At 41.2% G+C, this 18,271-nt stretch overlaps 1 long non-coding RNA gene across 1 annotated transcript; it reads left to right on the forward strand.

Annotated features, from left to right (window-relative positions):
- The first annotated feature begins 10,117 nt into the window (after nt 1-10,117).
- LOC111768846 (uncharacterized) lies at nt 10,118-15,555 on the forward strand. Its single transcript, XR_002801432.2, has 3 exons — nt 10,118-12,771; nt 13,572-13,644; nt 14,592-15,555. It is a non-coding gene; the product is annotated as an uncharacterized lncRNA (long non-coding RNA).
- Nucleotides 15,556-18,271: the final 2,716 nt, after the last annotated feature.

The following is an 18,271-nucleotide window of genomic DNA, read 5'->3' on the forward strand; positions in this document are numbered from 1 at the left end:
CCTAGGACTTCTCTCCAACCTTCTAGCAGACGGTCTGTTTTAAGCCCTGACTTGACCTTATTAGAAAATCATTTGGAAAACTGCTTTATTAGTTACAGAATATCTTTCCAGATGGTAAAAGTCAATACAGAAATAAGTTTTAAGATTTTTCCTAGATGTCAGGAAAAGCTGTTTGCTTAAACTCTTACTTACATAGTTTTCTATTTATGAACATCGCTGTCTCTTGAACTGATATTACAGTGACAGCTTCGTCTGAATGTTAATTAGCTTGGGGGTGAACACATGTCTATGTAAAGGTATTATCCATCAGGTTTTTTTTTTTTTTTAAAGATTTTATTTTTTTTTCCTTTTTCTCCCCAAAGCGCCCCGGTACATAGTTGTATATTCTTCGTTGTGGGTCCTTCTAGTTGTGGCATGTGGGACGCCGCCTCAGCGTGGTCTGATGAGCAGTGCCATGTCCACGCCCAGGATTCGAACCAACGAAGCACTGGGCCGCCTGCAGCGGAGCGCGCGAACTTAACCACTCGGCCACCGGGCCAGCCCCTATCCATCAGGTTTTAAGAGTATTGCTTACTTCTTATTTTATCCAGTCTGCATCTCCTCTAGTACCATCCATACGAGTTTGTAGTTTCCTGCTGGTGGGTTGCTGGTGTCAGTAGCAGGCGTCCTCAAACTCTGAAGGTGCAGTAAGATTAGTGGTTGCAACCCAGAGTCAGGGTTTTTAGTACTTTTATTTCAAATTCTGTCAGTGCTTAACCATTTGTGTTGTCCTGCAGTTGGGGGAGCAGTGTTAGCTCTTGGCCACAGGCCGTTTGAAACCACGGCCAGGGAGGTGGCATCAGAGGGCATGGAGGGACTGGTTCCCTGAGCTTTCCTGTTGCATTTGAACTTGGCCAACAGGACATTGGAGGTGGTTTCTGTTTCCTGGCACTTGCTCCCCCTTTTTTAAGGCAATGGGTGAGGTAGGATATTCTGTTCTTTTGTTTCTATTAGGAAGGAATTTTTCTCATCTCTGTTTTTTATAAATACAAATCTGGGCTAGTCACTAGGATGTCAAAGAGCCAGAGAATTAAAGCTGGAACAGCTTTAGGTATAATCCAATTAAATGGTCTTCTGTGTCCTTTGAAATTTTGATCCGTTAGGGAACCACCCAAGCTGAAAGCCGTAAGGTCTTGCCTGGAAGGAATCGGTGCTCCTGGCTACAGTTGGCCAGTAGGATCATGTTTTTGGCTTTTGGGCTGTTTTTTTGAGCACTACCCAGGATCATTTCTCTTCACCCACTTTTCTTCCCTATTTGGGAGTTTTAAACACTCTGTGAGAAGTGAAAAGACTTTGTGAGCGAATATGAGAGTAAATCAATTTGTTCTGTGTCACACTGAAAAGGCGATCTTCCCATGGGTTTTCTGTGTAGCAAATACTTCATAGTCAGGGACTTTGTCGTGTTGGTGACTAAATCCCTACTTCCTAGAACAGCAGCTGGCACATGGCAGGCATTTAATAAATATTTGCTGAAAGAATGAATGACTGAATGACAGTTATTTGGCTAAACTTGAGACATTAACTGTAATGTGCTAAGGACGATTGCTTATTTTCTTTATTATGATCACGGATGAACAGGACAGGCCAACATAAATGTCTGTCAAACCGTCGGATTATTAGAACGACACTTCACCATCATAAGCAAACAGGTCCACCTCTGTGGGAACCTCATCCCCAGATCTGGTAAAGCAGAGCTACCCGGTAAAGGCAATCATCCCCATACGAATCTCTCTTAGCGGTTCTTCTGAGTTGACCAAAGGATTGTTGGGTTGTCCCACTGCTCTGCCGCTTTATTAATTCAAGCGAGCGGCACGGAGAATCCTCTGTTTCCTACAGTTGAGTCAGGGATCATTACCACGTCTGCTGCTCCGGGTGAGCCTCTGAATGTCCATGTCGTGCCCTCTTCTCACTATGACTTCAAGATCAAATGACGAAGAATTGAACAGCATTTGATTCTGTGCTGGCGAACAGTCTCCCCAACAACACAGGCTTCAGACAAGGACAGCAGGCTAAGAACTCATGTCCTCAAAGGCAACTGGGAAGGAAGGGTGACAAGCTGGATCCTTTCCACTTTTTATTGTGACCTTCCCTCATTTTTATTCTCCTCGTCATCTTTTACTTGTTTTCATCTTTATCTCCTTCTCAGCTTTTATTTCTTTGATGTTCTTTTTTCTTCTCAGTTTCTTTCTTTCTTTTTTTTATCTTGAGGGAGATTGGCCCTGAGATAAAAATCTGTTGCCAATCTTCTTCTTTTTGCTTGAGGAAGATTGTCACTGAGCTAATATCTGTGCCAATCCTCCTCTATTTTCTTAGTTGGGATGCCACCACAGTGTGGCTTGATGAGTAGTTGTAGGTCTGCACCTGGGATCAGAACCTACAAACCCTGGGCTGTTGAAGTAGCGTGGGTGAATTTAACCACTATGCCACCAGGCCAGCCCTCTCTTTCTTCTTTTTTTATTTTTATTTTTATTTTTTTAAAGATTTTTCCTTTTTCTCCCAAAGCCCCCCGGTACATAGTTGTGTATTTTTAGTTGTGGGTCCTTCTAGTTGAAGCGTGTGGGACGCCACCTCAGCATGGCTTGATGAGTGGTGCCATGTCAGTGCCCAGGATTCGAACTGGCAAAACCCTGGGCCACTGAAGCTGAGCACGCGAACCTAACCACTGAGCAACAGGGCCGGCCCCTCTTTCTTCTTTTTGAAAAATATAATTAAAAAAAAAACTTCACTAGCTCTGAGTAGCTCTTCAACCAGTGGCGTTTCTTTTTTTCTACCTTCAAACACCTTAAAAAATTACTACCCTTCCTGAATACCAGTTTAAAGACTTTTTTGTTTGTTTTTTATTGAGTTAATGATAGGTTACAATCTTGTGAAATTTCAGTTGTACATTAATGTTTGTCATTTGTGTTGTAGGTGCACCACTTCACCCTTTGTGCCCACCCCCCACCCCACCTTTCCCCTGGTATCCACTAAACTGTTCTTAGTCCATATTCTTAAATTCCTCATATGAGTGGAGTCATACACAGATTATCCTTCTCTCGCTGGCTTATTTCACTTAACATAATTCCCTCAAGGTCCATCCATGTTATTGCAAATGGAATGATTTTGTTCTGTTTTACAGCTGAGTAGTATTCCATTGTATATATGTACCACATCTTCTTTATCCATTCGTCTGTTGCTGGGCACTTAGGTTGCTTCCATGTCTTGGCTATTGTAAATAATGCTGCAATGAACATTGGGGTGCATAGGACTTTTGGGATTGCTGACTTCAAGCTCTTTGGATAAATACCCAGTAGTGGGATGGCTGGATCGTATGGTAGTTCTATTTTTAATTTTTTGAGGAATCTCCATACTGTTTTCCATAGTGGCTGCACCAGTTTGCATTCCCACCAGTAGTGTATGAGGGTTCCTTTTTCTCCACAACCTCTCCAACATTTGTTACTATTAGTTTTACATATTTTTGTCATTCTAATGGGTGTAAAGTGATATCTTAGTGTAGTTTTGGTTTGCATTTCCCTGATGATCAGCGATGATGAGCATCTTTTCATGTGCCTATTGGCCATCAGTATATCTTCTTTGGGGAAATGTCTGTTCATGTCTCCAGCCCATTTTTTGATTAGGTTGTTTGATGTTTTGTTGTTGAGCTGCAAGAGTTCTTTATATATTATGGATATTAAGCCTTTGTCAGATATATGACTTGCAAATATTTTTTCCCAGTTAGTGGGTTGTTTTTTTGTTTCAACCCTGTTTTCATTTGCCTTGAAGAAGTTCTTTAATCTGATGAAGTCCCATTTGTTTATTCTTTCTATTGTTTCCCTTCTCTGAGAAGGCATGGTGTCCGAAAAGATCCTTTTAATACTGATGTCAAAGAGTGTACTGCCTACGTTTTCTTCCAGAAGCCTTATGGTTTCAGGTCTCACCTTTACGTCTCTGATCCATTTTGAGTTTATTTTGGTGAATGGTGAAAAAGAATGGTCAATTTTCATTCTTTTACATGTGGCTTTCCAGTTTTCCCAGCACCATTTGTTGAAAAGACTTTCTTTTCTCCATTGTATGCCCTCAGCTCCTTTGTCAAAGATAAGCTGTCCATAGATGTGTGGTTTTATTTCTGGGCTTTCAATTCTGTTCCATTGATCTGTGCACCTGTTTTTGTACCAGTACCATGCTGTTTTGATTACTGTAGCTTTGTAATATGTTTTGAAGTCAGGGATTGTGATGCCTCCTGTTTTGTTCTTTTTTCTCAGGATTGCTTTAGAGATTCAGGGTCTTTTGTTGCCCCATATGAATTTTAGGATTCTTTGTTCTAATTCTGTAAAGAATGTCATTGGGATTCTGATTGGGATGGCGTTGAATCTGTAGATTGCTTTAGGTAGAATGGACATTTTAACTATGTTTATTCTTCCAATCCATGTACATGGAATGTCTTTCCATCTCCTTATGTCATCATCCAATTCTCTCAGAAAGGCCTTGTAATTTTCATTATATAGGTCCTTCACTTCCTTAGTTAAATTTACCCCAAGGTATTTTATTCTTTTTGTTGCGATTGTGAATGGTATTGTGTTCTTGAGTTCTTTTTCTGTTGGTTCATTACTGGAGTATAGAAATGCTACTGATTTATGCAAATTGATTTTATACCCTGCAACTTTGCTGTAGTTGTTGATTACTTCTAAAAGTTTTCCAATGGATTCTTTTGGGTTTTCTATATATAAGATCATGTCGTCTGCAAACAGCGAGAGTTTCACTTCTTCCCTCCCTATTTGGATTCCTTTTATTCCTTTTTCTTGCCTGAGTGCTCTGGCCAGGACCTCCAGTACTATGTTAAATAAGAGTGGTGATAGAGGGCATCCTTGTCTCGTTCCTGTTTTCAGGGGGATGGGGTTCAGTTTTTGCCCATTGAGTATGATGTTGGCTATGGGTTTGTCGTATATGGCCTTTATTATGTTGAGGTAGTTTCCTTCTATGCCCATTTTGTTCAGAGTTTTTATCATAAATGGCTGTTGGATCTTGTCAAATGCCTTCTCTGCATCTATTGAGATGATCATGTGGTTTTTATTCCTCAGTTTGTTGATGTGGTGTATCACGTTGATTGATTTGCGGATGTTGAACCATCCCTGTGTCCCTGGTATGAATCCCACCTGATCCTGATGTATGATTCTTTTGATGAATTGCTGAATTCTGGTTGCCAAAATTTTGTTTAGAATTTTTGCATCTATGTTCATCAGTGATATTGGCCTGTAGTTCTCTTTATTTGTGTGTCCTTGTCAGGTTTTGGGATCAGCGTGATGTTGGCCTCATAGAATGTGTTAGGAAGTGTTCCATCTTCCCTAATTTTTTGGAATAGCTTGAAAAGGATAGGTATTAAATCCTCTCTGAAAGTTTGGTAGAATTCCCCGGGAAAGCCATCTGGTCCTGGGGTTTTATTCTTTGGGATGTTTTTGATTGCTGTTTCAATCTCTTTCCTTGTGATTGGTCTGTTCAAATTGTCTGCCTCTTCTTGAGTGAATTTGGGAGATTGTAGGAGTCCAAGAATTTATCCATTTCCTCTAGGTTATCCATTCTGTTGGCATATAGTTTTTTGTAGTATTCTCTTATAATCTGTTGTATTTCTGCAGAGTCTGTTGTTATTTCTCCTCTTTCACTTCTGATTTTGTTTATTTGAGCTTTCTCCCTTTTTTTCTTTGTAAGTCTGGCTAGTGGTTTGTCAATTTTATTTATCTTCTCAAAAAACCAGCTCTTTGTCTCATTGATCCTTTCTATTGCCTTTTTTGTTTCAATAGTATTTATTTCTGCTCTGATTTTTATTATTTCTCTCCTTCTGCTGACTTTGGGCTTCATTTGTTCTTTTTTCTCAAGTTCAGTTAGGTGTGCTTTAAGGTTGCTTATTTGGGATTTTTCTTGTTTGTTAAGATGTGCCTGTATTGCGATGAATTTTCCTCTTAATACAGCTTTTGCTGTATCCCATATGAGTTGGTATGGCATGCTATCATCTTCATTTGTTTCTAGGTATTTTTTTATTTCTTCTTTAATTTCTTCAATGATCCATTGCTTGTTCAGTAGTGTGTTGTTTAGTCTCCACATCTTTGCGCCTTTCTCAGCTTTTTTCTTGTAATTAATTTCTAGCCTTATAGCACTATGATCGGAGAAGATGCTTGTTATTATTTCAATTTTTTTAAATTTATAGAGGCTTGCCTTGTTTCCCAACATATGGTCTATCCTAGAGAATGTTCCATGTGCACTTGAGAAGAATGTGTATTCAGCTCTTTCAGGGTGAAGTGATCTATATATGTCTATTAAGTCCAATTGTTTTAGTTTTTCATTTAGCTCCACTATTTCCTTGTTGATTTTCTGTTTGGATGATCTGTCAATTGATATGAGTGGGGTGTTGAGGTCCCCTACTATTATTGCGTTGTTTTTAACATTTTCCTTTAGGTCTGTTAATAGTTGCTTTATGAATCTTGGTGCTCCTGTGTTGGGTGCATAGATATTTATAAGCGTTATTTCTTCTTGATGAAGTGTCCCTTTGATCATTATATATTGCCCCTCTGTGTCTCTCTTTACCTGTCTTATTTTGAAATCCACTTGGTCTAATATGAGAATTGCAACACCTGCCTTTTTTTCCTTGCTATTAGCTTGAAGTATTGTCCTCCACCCCCAGTTTAAAGACTTTTTTGTCTACTAAGTTTCACATAAATGAACATTCATTCCTTCCTCCTGCTCCTTTAAAAATTCATCAAAGATACATAACCGCCTATCAGAGCTTGTGATAGGCATGACCTAGTCAACGTCGATGTCGATATTCTATCCAAAGTAAGGAGACTTGAAAGCTGGTCTTTTAGGGAACTTATGAAACCTGAGTCTAGGGGACCTAGCTGACTCCCCAGGCAATGACAGATTATTTCATGCTGGATTTACCTTTACCCCACACAGAATAAACAAAAAGAAAAGGAGATCATGGCTTACAAAACAACCTGGTCATGACTGAGTAGTTAACGAATATGAAACAGATTTATATGACTGTATTGAAATTATTTAGCATAATTAACTCTTTTCATTGCAAATTTAATGCTACCTAGTGATCTTACATCTTTGATAGTAACAAAGGGATGATGGCATTTTCCCTCGGGGAATCAAGAACAAACAAACAAAAATACACTAATAACTTGTCCTGTGGAGACTCTATCAGAAACTTCTAGAAGCTTACAGATGCTGAATTGGTAAAGGCTTGAGAATTATGAATTGTTTTTTCTTTGTATTTTCTTTATTAAGCTGATGTATTGCAATGTTTGCTACAGTTTTATGACCATTGGAAGATTTTTCTGAATTCAGTTATAGGGCTAGAAAGTATTTCTGAGCAATTAAAAGTGTTAATTTATGTATAAAATATACTTACAATAAACTTTTAGATGCCAACAATGTATTTTAAATATGAGTCGAATGTTCCTTTATGTCTTTCGCATATTGCTGCTGTAGGGGAGGAAAACATTTCCTCTACCCACTCTGGGCTCTTCTGGCCGGAGAACAAATCAAATTCATATGAGACAGAATAACAGGAGAAAATTAAACAAAGCTTCATAACATGTATACATGGGAGAGACTCAGGCAACTTGAGCAACTTGCCAAAATGGCCGAAGCCACCACCTTAAATATCCTCCTCAGCTAAAGACAAAGGAGGATGTTGGGGGTGGGGGGAGTCAGTCATGGGCAATTACCACACAAGCATTGTAAACAAGAGTAAGATTATTATGCAGACTTTAATCCTTGCCTTCCACATTGATAAGAGTTTCTAGAGATAAGGGCATCTGCCCCTTCCTGGTACAGAGAGGGAGACACATTTACAGATGGAGATTTCCTTTACAATGTAAATGTTTCTTAACAAAGGGTAAGTAAATTCTACTTTTCAGAGTTGCTTTCCTGTCTGCAGTTTTTTTAAGTACCCAGCCCAAAATAGTCCTCATGCCAAAGAGACATATCTTGGGGTTGCCAATTCCTGTCCCCCACACTGCCCACATCACTGAGAGGCTAAGTGACCTCATAAAATGCCTTACATTTTCCACCAAATTTAGCAATTTATAGGCGATTAATTCTTACCTGTCTTGCACAAATGCGGGGGGAAATTAAGTGCATGAAGTAATTCCAAACAGAACTATATTAATTGAATAGACATGCTGTATTAGTTTTGTTAAATCCAAAGGATAGCGGTAGGCAAGGCACTGGATATAACCCAACAAATTCTTAGTTTGGGCTCTTTAAGAGACAAGCACCAAATACTCTCAGTAATGAGGATTCATGATAAGAATATAAGGAAATGACTATCTGTTTAGTCAGCCAGATACTCCCTGTTCCAGACTTTCCAAATGCAAGAAGACACCAGACACAAGGGGAACCTTGGCTTCATCTGGAAGGCCCCCTAGCTATGTGACCTACCTTGTAATTAGCATCTACATCCCCCCAAGGAACAGATGCTTTACCTCTGTCCCATGTGGAACAGCCTTTGGGGCAAACTTTCAGGTCAAGCTGTTGTGGGGGCCTCTGTCCTCTCCAGGTAGAGCCCAGGCACCAATCTGTGGTTGTATCGTTGTTGCCAGAATGGCGGGGCTGGTTTCACACGACATGTAAGACACTAGATACAGGAGCTTCAGGCAGGCAAATACTCTTGATTCGGTACTTTTTTTTCCCTAGCAGGAAAGAGTGATAACAGATGATCACTTGGAAGCTACATGGCTGACTCAGTACATGTGTGGGCTGCGAGCAGGCTGGATAATCTCCCTCAATTATCTGGATGAATCAGGCAAAGTCGTTGGTACTTGACCTCCAAAATGAAGATAATTATAGCTTTGGGGACTGCTTCAGAAGGACAAAAGTCTTGGATTTTATTTTCAAAATGATTATCAATAGACTTATCTATCATGTTTAAATTGTGCATGCGGATTAAAATAAAGCTCCCTTAGTGAAGATCAAAACAACTGACAGGAAGATACTGTCCTTCTCAGTTCCCCTCAGTTTCCTTCTCTGTAGAATGGGGATAGTAATAGGAGCTACTCGGAGGGTAGCGGTGAGTAGTAAATGAGTTAATTCAAATAAAGTACTTAGAATAGTCCCTGGCAGGAGCTGTTGGATATTACATTGTTATTAATAATTGCAAATACAACACAAACAACATTGTCTACCAACAGAGAAAAATAAAGCTTTCTGAAGAAAGTGAGTATTCCAAATCTGCTAGATAAGCTATTAGAAAGGTACAGGTTCTTTTTTTTCAAACGGAGACTGGAAAATACACTGACACTTTGCTATTCAAAGTGTGTGGTCCGTGGACCAGCAACAGCAGCCTCCCTGGGAGCGCGTTAGAAATACAGACGCCAGGCCCCAGGCCAGACCGACCCCATCAGGACCCGCAGTCCAGCGAGACCCCCGGGCGTTTCCCACGGACACTGATGCACGCGGCTCTAAATCTCGCTTGGGAACAAATCCTTTCAACAGGTCTTTGTCTTCAGGTTATAGTACTGAATGCTATGGTGATACGTCTAATTTTATTTTACATCTCCCATAAAAATTAGATTTTAAAAATGTTCATTTCTCTTGCCCGCCATGGGCACGTTTGTGAAGGAGGCGTCACAGAAGCGCCGCAGAAAGAGCGAGGGCGAGCCCCTCAGTTCGCATCCTCAGCCTCACGGCGTCAGCAGAATGGAGGGGCAGGCGTCTCAGTCCGTCTGTTGACCAAGGTACAGACCTGTCCCCACAAGTGCCCGGTCACCCTCTCTTTACCTCTCTTCCTTTGTCCCCTAAAAAGAGATGTGTTCGTGAGCTCAGAGGTGGTTCTCTGCTCTCCTTTGAGGGCTGTTCTTTCTAGGACATCTGGGGAAGAGACAAGCCTCGGTTGCTCTCTGCTGTGGAGTCATCGGCTTCTCATCACTCCCGCCGGCGTGTTCCTCCAGCGCCGGCCTGGCCTCGCTCCGGGCAGGGGTCCCCGCGCGGTGTCCCCTGTCACAGCCCCCGCGGAGGGTGCGCGCGCAACGAGCCCCTGCCCTGCCCGGTCCTGAGGCGGTTCCTGTGCACGAGGGAATCCATTGTGGGGACGCACACACTCACACACACACACATGCACACCCTTCTCCCAGGACAAACATCGATTCTCAGAGAAAGCACAAGCTAAATCAATGTTTTTCAAACTGTCATTTATGAACTTGTTCTCAAGAGCTCGTGAAAACATTTTTCCCCTTTAAAAACGAAGACGGAGAAGGTTAGGAACACTGGTGTAAACCCATAAGAAGGAGGAGAGCCCTCTCCGTAACTCGTCTCGGAAGCTTTCAAACTTGCCTATCTCACAATAGCATTATTTTTACCCGTTGCAGCGTCAGCTTCTAAGCGCTGCCCCAGCCCACCATCAGATGGACATCCATCCGCTCTCGGCTGCTTCTCCGGCCACCCGCGGCTTCATCTCCCAGACTTGGAGCCCAGCTGTGTCTGTCTCTCTCCGCCTCTCAACCTGCCTCACAAGGAGGGGCTGGAGGGTCGGCCGCCTTGGGACTGCCCACTGCGGCGGTGGTCTGGGACCTCGCTGTCCTTGGAGGCCCCTGGCGTCGTGTCGTCCCCTTTCCTGTCTGGGGTTGAAGTTGACTGAAGCACTGATGGGTCCCTGAGGAATTAGACTGGAGGGCAGAGAACCTTTTTCTTTCTGCGATATCTGGTTCAGATGTTTGTAGATATTTTTCCAAATTCTAAAAGAAAATCGTCTTTTAGAATTTGTGATGTAGTGAAAGAAATACAGGAGTGATATTTGTGAGACCTGACAGTGTGCCTCCTTTCTCAGCCTCGAGCCCCTTAACTATAAAATGAGCTGAAATCCGTCACAGCGCTGAAAAAACAGTGTGTTGTTCTTAAATATATAGCACGTGATTTATTTTATGTTTTTTCGTACTACTTATTTTTGAAAATTTATACTCTACCTTGTCTCAGAATGGATTTAAGGGGCTTTACAAGGATACATAAAAAATAGCAAGAGAGCATAAATTAGAACTGTGTGAAGAACAAAAGGGGAAAACAAAGAGAGGGACAGAAGATGGAGCCAGGCGGCAGCTCCACGTGCAGGCGGCCCTGGATGTCTTGCCCTCCTGCTTCCGGAAAATGTTGTACATGGTCTACACCGGATGAGAGCATGCAGGGGAACGTCAATAAGGCTCCCTGTAGGCAAGGCAACCGGGACTAGCGTCTATCCCAAGTGTGGAGAGTCTTCTTGCTTCTGAGGACCACTGACCCACCAAAAATTTAATCAAGCACTTTGTATAAGTCAAAGACAACTTATTTATTAGAATTATTTTGAAGAGTGATAGAACAATTGTTCTATACATTTCTTTTTTAAATTAAGAAGAGGCACCTCTCATATAAAAATATTTAATAAATTAGCACACGTAGGAATCAACCTATTCCAGTTTCAAAGATAGTCAGTTAAACGAGGGCAGAATTCGGGAGGAAGAGACCTACAGGGGGCTGGAGCGCACTGGCCAAGAGATGAGGGACACACACGACTGCTCTGAGCAGCTAGGAGGCTCCAGACCTTGGATTCAAAATGAGTGGGTGGGCGGTCTGATTTTAAAACAAGGGCTGGCAAGAGAGGCCTGAAAGTAACGCTGAAAAGGCTTTGGCTGTTTGGAGCAGGTCCTAATGCTTCTTTTGTCCACTGGGTAGCGGCAGTGTTGGGCGGGAAGGTTACTGATCTGTGGACAGAGAGCTGAAACCACAGACATCAACATGTAGGAACCAGGTAAGGTTCTCCAGCCTCACCTTTTGCCAGCCTCCAGGCCCCTAGCACACCTCCAAATATATACTCACACATGCGCATATGCACACACTCATGTACACACACACATTCATACACATGCACAGACACGCTGACACGCGCATTCACACACACACTGAGCCTTTGCAGATTGCTGAGGAGGCCTTGCTCCCTCTCACCTCAGTTGTGAGCACAAGCTGAAGACCCCTTTCGCAGGTTTCTCCCTTTTCCATCCCCACTGCCCTCCCTTTTCCCAGCAAACCCCACTTGTCCCTTATTCCATTTAAATGTCACTTCCTCCCGGAAGCTTTCTCTCCAAATCCTGGACTGGTAACTCCCCTTAAGCCACAGCTTTCACAACAACTTTGCTCAAAGCAGCACACAAAAGAGATGCGTTGCCGTAACATCTAACAAAAGAGATTTGGAGAGGCTACCGCATCAGAGAAGATCTGCCAGGGCCCCGGGGACACACCTTCCACCGCCTGACACGCAGGCACACAGTGAGACGAACACAGAATAAGCAGGAGAGGCTAGAAATTTTGGATGGACAGCAACAGATGGAATATTTATTTATTTTAAATGCTTTTTTCTGGGAGAGCCACATGAGATGTGTATCTTATTTCCCGAGAAGTCTCCGGGGAAACAGCTGCCATGCGGTTTCATCCCAGAACTCTTTAGTACAGTACAAACAGTATAATGGCGGACAGACAGCCTTCACTGCCGCCCACAACGGTACAGAGCAGCCACGACTGCCCTCCGCTCTACCCTGTGACTTCTTCTTAATGTGATGTGTTCCCTACAATAAAACAGGGCAGTGACCTTTGGGTATTAAATCAGGTTTCCTGCTCCAGGACTGTGATCAAAACATTCTCATGCTGTTTTTTTCCTTCCGAATGGAACCAAAGTGCTTTAAGAAAATTTACCGAATCCTTGAAAAACTAATGATGCCTTTCTAGCCTCAGGTAAGTTATTGCAAAATTTAATTTCAGCTAAACTACCTGGGATTGCAAACAGCAAAATAAAGCATGGTACTGACCTGCTTGCTGCATGGCTGTTTTTCTCTCTGACCCGCACTTCAGAGTGAGCCACACTCTTGCAAAACACTCAGGGATGCCCAGAGTCTTGCAGTGACTCCAGGCATCTGTGACATGGACTTTTGTCCCTCTCGGCTCGTAGGTAGAGAGTCATGGTTCACCCTTTGTAAGCTCATTCATTCAACAATGTTTTTTCTTAACTAGAATGAAAATCAACTTTTTTTTTCTGAGAGTTTCATCATTGGAAACAAAAAGAATAGACACCCAGGATGTATATAATATTTTTAAAGCATTGCATCTGTACATTTAGTCATTTATTGCATGTTATCTTTTTATTTATATTTTTGGCTAGCTAGAATCCATTTCTCCTCTTTTTGAGAACAGCATCCTGACATCCTTTTGGTGAATTACCCTTCCTCCCTCTGTGGGGCCCTGGTAGGACCATCAATCCAGGCATGCTGCCCTCCCCTTGCCAAAGGACAGGCCCGGGAGCTAGGTTAGATCAATTTCAAGTTAACTGATGGGAAAATAAAATAGTTGGCACTGCCCCGTTCCTGGGCTGGGACCCTGATGAGTTAAGCTCTAATTAGGGGCTGTAGATTAGTTCCTGCTGCTTTGTCCTCCACAACCTCCTTGATTGTTCCCTTCCCAGGCTGGGTTTTCAGCATTCCCTTCAGTTCTGTGAGCCACTAGTACCTTTCTGAAAATTTGTTTTTTCTGCTTAATAGATTACTCGTGCTTGGAACCAAAGAATCCTTATTACGAAAGAATTTACAACCAGATGTGATGTTGAGGATAAAGGTAAGGAAGATTTTAAAAAAGCAAAAACAGGGGCCAGCCCGGTGGCGCAGCAGTTAAGTGAGCACATTCCGCTTCAGCGGCCCGGGGTTCACCGGTTCAGATCCTGGGTGTGGACATGGCACCGCTTGGCACACCATGCTGTGGCAGGCGTCCCACATACAAAGTAGAGGAAGATGGGCATGGATGTTAGCTCAGGGCCAGTCTTGCTCAGCAAAAAAAGAAAAAGAGGAGGATTGGCAGCAGATGTTAGCTCAGGGCTAGTCTTCCTCAAAAAAATTTTAAAAAATTTTAAAAAACAAACAGAAGAGGAGACAATAGTTCAGTGTATTAGTGAGGAACAATGGAAGGCTAGCCAGCTAGGACCATGGTCAAAATCATGTCACAGACTCAGTTCAGGGAAGGGACACCACTGCTGCTGCCTCTCTGTGCTGAGTGCCACCGCAGCCCCTGGGCTCTGGATGCTGCCACTGAGATCAGGGCCACTGCTGTGTCTGAACAGTGGACATGGTGCTGCTCCCTCAACCTAAATGGGATTTTTCCCTATTCGGAGTCAGAGATCCAGCGGGTGCTTATAACTGACTGAGTGGCGGTCACATGTTCACACCAGCTGTCGAGGAAAGGGAAAGTGAGCATCTGCCATTTCAACTGCTCTGGTGGAAGGGGAAGGTGCATGGTGCAGAATTTCACATATTGTGGTGGAAGATCCTGCTGCTGGGCAGCTCATGTCTACAGTTTTCAGTAAAATTAGTTGGGTGGTGTCAGAAATGGGTCAAAAGTGAGGATTATGAGAAAGATTACGACAATATAATTGATGCTGAAATTTCAACCTAAAAAACTTGATTGAACAGTCAAACTAGACCTGTATGAAATATATAGAATATAAAGCAAAATGATTGATTAGTATTGTTTTTATGAAAATATGAATTATACATTTCTTTGCACATTAGAAGCCCTGAGACAGAGGTCTCCAGCTAAGCTGCACCTGCATTCCTGACCCACAGAAGCTGTGAGATGGTAAATATTTGCTGTTTTAACATGCTAAGTTTAAGAGTAATTTGTTACATTTCAATTGGTAACTAATATACACCCCAATTAAAAGGCAGAGAGATTCAAATTGGATAAAAAAGCAAGAGTCAACTATGTGCTACCAATAAGAAACATGCTTTTAGAAAGACACACAGCAAAAGTAAAAATATGGAAAAAGTATCTCATGCTAACAATAATCAAAAGACAGCTGGAGTGGCTCTATTAATAACAGATAAAATAGATTTCAGAGCCAAAATATTACCAGGGAAAGACAGGATCATTTCATAATGATGAAGGAGTCAATTCATCAAGAAGATACATTAATCCTGAATGTTTATGTACCTAATAAGAGAGCTTCAAAATATACGACAACTTCAAAAACGGTTATAATCGCAAAGAGAACTGGACACGTCACAATTACACTGGGAGATTTCAACACCCCTTTATCAATAATTGATAGAACAAATAGAAAATAAATAAGGCTATAGAAGACTTGAACAATACTGTCATCAAACTTGATCTAATTATTATTTGTAGAACGCCCCACCAGCAGCAGCTGAATACACCTGCTTTTCCAATGCACGTGAAACATTTGCTAAGATAGACATTCTGAACTGTAAAATAAGTCTCAGTAGATTTAAAAGGATTTAAGTCATACAAAGTATTTTGTATACAGTGGAAATAAATTTTAAATCAATAACAGAAAGTACTCTGGAAAAATCCCCAAATAGTTGGACACCAAATAACACACTTCTTAAAAAACCTCATGGGTCAAAGAAGAAATCAAACGGGAAATCAGAATGTATTTTAAACTGAAGGAAAATGAAAACATGACGTATCAAAATTTGTGAGGTTCGTTTAAAGCTGTACTTAGAGGGGAATCTGTTGCACTAAATGTCTATATTAAAGAAGAGAAGGAAGTTTTCAAATGAATGACCTCAGCTTCCATGTTAAGAAAGTGGAAAAACAAGAGCAGATGAAAAAGAATAATAGTATAAGAGAGCATGCAGGAGAATTTGTGAGGAAGTTGTTAGAAGAAAAGAAATAATTAAGATCAGAGCAGAAATCAATGAAATAGAAAACAGAAAAACAATAAAGAAAGTGAAAGAATCCAAAACTTGTTCTTTGATAAGGCCAATAATATTGATAAATGTCTAACCAAACCAATATAGAGAAAAAGACAGCAGACACGAATTACAAAATTATCCTGTATCTATTAAAGAAACTGAACTTTTAATAAAGAAATTTTATTTCTCTTAAAGAAAACTTCAAGCCCAAATGGCTTCACTGGAAAATTCTACCAAACATTTAAGGAAGAAATAATATCAGTTCCACACAAAATCTTCCAGAAAATTGAAGAGAGAGGAATACTTCCCAGCTCATTTTGAGGCCGGAATTATTCTGATACCAAAACTGGGCAAAGATATTACAAGAAAAGGAAACTGTAGACCAAATCCCTCAGGAACACAGGTGCACAAATTTTTTAAAGTTTAGCAGTTTGGGTTTAACAATATATAATCAAAATAATACATCATGGCCAAGTATGGCTTATCTGAAGAATAAAAGGTTGATTTAAAATTTGACAATCTATTCAATATATTTCACTATATTAATAGATTAAAGTAGAAAAATCATATGATCATGTCTAGAGATGCAGAAGAACATTGGACGAAATCTAGCATCCATCCTGATAAAAACTGTCTGGAGAATAGTAGGACTATAGCAAATCTATCAGAAGAACCCCTGACCAATGTCATACTTAATGGTGAAAGACTGTTTTGTCCCCCAGAACAGGAACAAGGCGAGGATGTTCCCTCTCCCCACTTCCGTTCAACACTGTCCTGGAGGTTCTAGCGGGGACAATCAGGTGAGAAACAGAACTAGAAGTCATCCATATTGGAAAGGAAAGGTTAGAATAATCTCAGTTCTCAGATAACTATGATCATCTTCAGAGAAAATCTGAAGGACTTTACAAAAAACGTACTGGAACTAATAAGTCTCAGGATGTAAGGTCAATATTCAAAAATCAATTTAATTGTTATGTACTAGCATTGAACAATTGGAAATTGAAATTTGAAAAACTATCAGTTATATTACCATAATAATATGACTCAGGATAAATCTCACATAAGATGTACAACATCTAGAAACTAGAAACTACAAAACATTTCTGAGAAAGATCAAAGAAGACCTGGACCAATGGCAACGTAGGCCACGTTCAGGGGTTGGAGGACTCAGTATGGTTGAGATGTTAGTTCTTTCCTAGTTTGTCTACAGACTCAGTCAATCCTCGTCAAAATCACAGCAGGCTTTGTTGTATAAATTGACAAGCTATTTCTAAAATTCATGCAGAAATACAAAGGACCTGAAATAGTCAAAACAACTTTGAAAAAGAATAAAGTTAACAGACTTATATTGTCTGACTTCAAGACTTACTATAAAACTACAGTGAACAAGACAGGTGGTAAAAATGTACAAATAGATCAGTGGAACAGAATAGAGACCCACACATAAATGCACTATTATATTTCAACAAAGGAGCAATGGTGAAGAAAAAGTTTCGTTTTTCTACTTTTTTCAACAAAGGTGGAGAAAGGATGTTTCTTTCAACAAACGGTGCTGGAACAATTGGATATCCATGTGTAAAACTATGAACTTTGAGATATAACTCAAATCATATACAAAACTTTCTTGAAAATGAATCAGAGATCTAAACGTAGGACCTAAAGCTATAAAACTTTTAGCAGAAAACATAGGAGAAAATTTGTGTGTTTGAGTTAGGCAAAGATTTCTTTGATACAAAACGTTATAGGTTATTGTGAGAACTAAATAAAATAACACAAGTGAAGCTCTTAGCACCAATGGCAGACCCAATAAAAGTGGATCTTTTGTTTTAAATGTATACATTACTTTGAGGTTTATGCATGCTCTTTAATTTGAACCTTAGAATAGCCATTGGCAGTAGCGAGAGATTAGCCACGTTGAAACTGAAGCTCAGAGAAGTTAAGTGACTTATGTTACCCAAGGTCACCGTAGCAGACAAAAGTGAATTTGGCTTCAAACACTAACATAATTGGCTAACAGAAGCTGCAACAAGTATGGGTTCATTTTTCTCACATAAGGAAAAGTTGGGTGGAGGGCATTGCTGGTGTTGGCTTGGTGACGGCATGGTCACGCAGGGCTCAAGGGACACGGCTCTGTGATTCTGTTGGCTTTCCTCTCAGGGGGTAGGAAGGCTACAGCATCTCCACTCAGCGGAGATGCCAGGCCTGCACTTCTCTCCACACCTCCCTCTTCTCAGGAGGAGAGATCCCCCCCTGGAATCTCCACAGACTTCCTCTTCCATCTCATAGTCCAGAGCTGAGCTATAATTTCCATCCCTGGATTAGCAGCTGGGTCCACCTTCCTCGAGATGGAAGAACCTCTGCTACATACGTGAACAAAATTGGGATTTTGTTAGCAGGGATAGTGGAGGAATGACTCTGTGACAAACATCTGCCCCCACCACACAGACAGTCATGGAGACGCCTGGACTCAAGCTGGGTCTTATGACGTCAGTGCCCCTTCCTTTGCCGCTACATAAAACCAGCCTAGCACTGTG

Source organism: Equus caballus, chromosome 18, assembly GCF_041296265.1.
Source record: "Equus caballus isolate H_3958 breed thoroughbred chromosome 18, TB-T2T, whole genome shotgun sequence".
Classification (NCBI taxonomy): Eukaryota; Metazoa; Chordata; class Mammalia; order Perissodactyla; family Equidae; genus Equus; species Equus caballus.